The sequence below is a fragment of the Echinops telfairi genome, unplaced genomic scaffold (assembly GCF_000313985.2).
Source record: "Echinops telfairi isolate 266 unplaced genomic scaffold, ASM31398v2 ScPeMD7_1;HRSCAF=3_0, whole genome shotgun sequence".
Classification (NCBI taxonomy): Eukaryota; Metazoa; Chordata; class Mammalia; order Afrosoricida; family Tenrecidae; genus Echinops; species Echinops telfairi.
The window spans coordinates 93,057,627-93,059,041 of NW_022103896.1; positions in this window are offsets into that span (position 1 = coordinate 93,057,627).

Consider the following 1,415-nt stretch of genomic DNA (forward strand, 5'->3'; position numbering starts at 1 on the left):
GGGGGGGATTTTATAAATACAACATCAACATTCTAAAGAAAGCTCAAAATAAAATGTCTCTGTTGTAGTTATATAATCTATTGTCAATTTGAGACTTATGAGTGAAGGGGTGGAGTTTGGCCTGTTGATCAGGTCACAGCTTGATGACCTCATTTAGAGGCACTAAGGAGATAAATAGCTCGGTGGAAGCGGGACTCATGCTCAGTCCCTGTGAGACATTCTTGTTTGACAAGCCACATGGAGACAGGATGATGGCAGCAAGACCCTTGGAGCTGGAGAAGCCACGGGTGGAGACCCCTGCCAGCACTGAGATGCTTACACTGCCACTGGATCCACAAGACTTTCCACCCACTGGCCTGTGATGTCCTGCATTCAGCATCATTGCATGTGTTTCATGAGTGTGAAGAGGGATTTATAGATTGGTATTGGAAATATGGGCTAATAGCAAATTTATGGACTTGATCTGGACTGGGCTGGGATGTTTTCTCAATATTCAATTGCTCTTGTATATAAATCTCTTTCTTATACACCTATGAGTGTGTATATGTGAATGTTTCTCTAGTCTACCCAGACTAACAGTCTCAAAAGAGCCTATTGAAATCACAGAAAGGAATAGATATATATATCCTTCAAAAATTCATCGAAAAATAGAATGACAAGATAATAGATTCTTTTTCACAAAATTTTTGACACCCACCTTCCATGTGTATAAGTGTGTATCTTTCAAAGGTTTGTGGAAAATCTTCATTATCTTTTATATAAAATCCTAACCAAACCCACTGCCCTTGAGTTGATGCTAACTTACATCTATATAGTCTCTGTAGTCTTTCGGAAGCTGCAAATCTTTCCAGAAGCAGATAAAAGCTTAGTTCCATCATGGTGAGCTTGACTCCATGCCACGTGACAGGATAGAACTGCGTCTATGGGTTTCCGAGACTAATTCTTCACCCAAGTAGAAAGTCATACTTCTCCTGCACAGTGGGATGATGGGTTCAAACTGCTGACTTTGCAGATAAAGCCCAATGCATAACAATTATGCTACCAGGGCTCCTGCAGAAGCAGATAGCCTCATCGCCCCCCGCCCCCAACATCTAACCCCCAAGGGACATCTGGTGAGCTTGAATCATGAACTGGGGCTAGTAGTGTAACATTTACCTGGCAGTGCCACCAGGGCTCCTTTCTTTCACACACACACACACACACACACACACACACACACTCGGGTGTTACCACTGATATTTAAAAAGAGACTATTCCTATGGAACTTTTTTAAGCCAAAGAGCTGAAATGAATCTAGAGAAACCCCTCAGAATCAATATTGAGAGTAGCCATACTAGGAGAGTAAGGGGAAGGTGGGAGGAGGAGGGAACCAATCACAATGACCTGTCTATAACCCCCTCCCAGGGGGATGGACA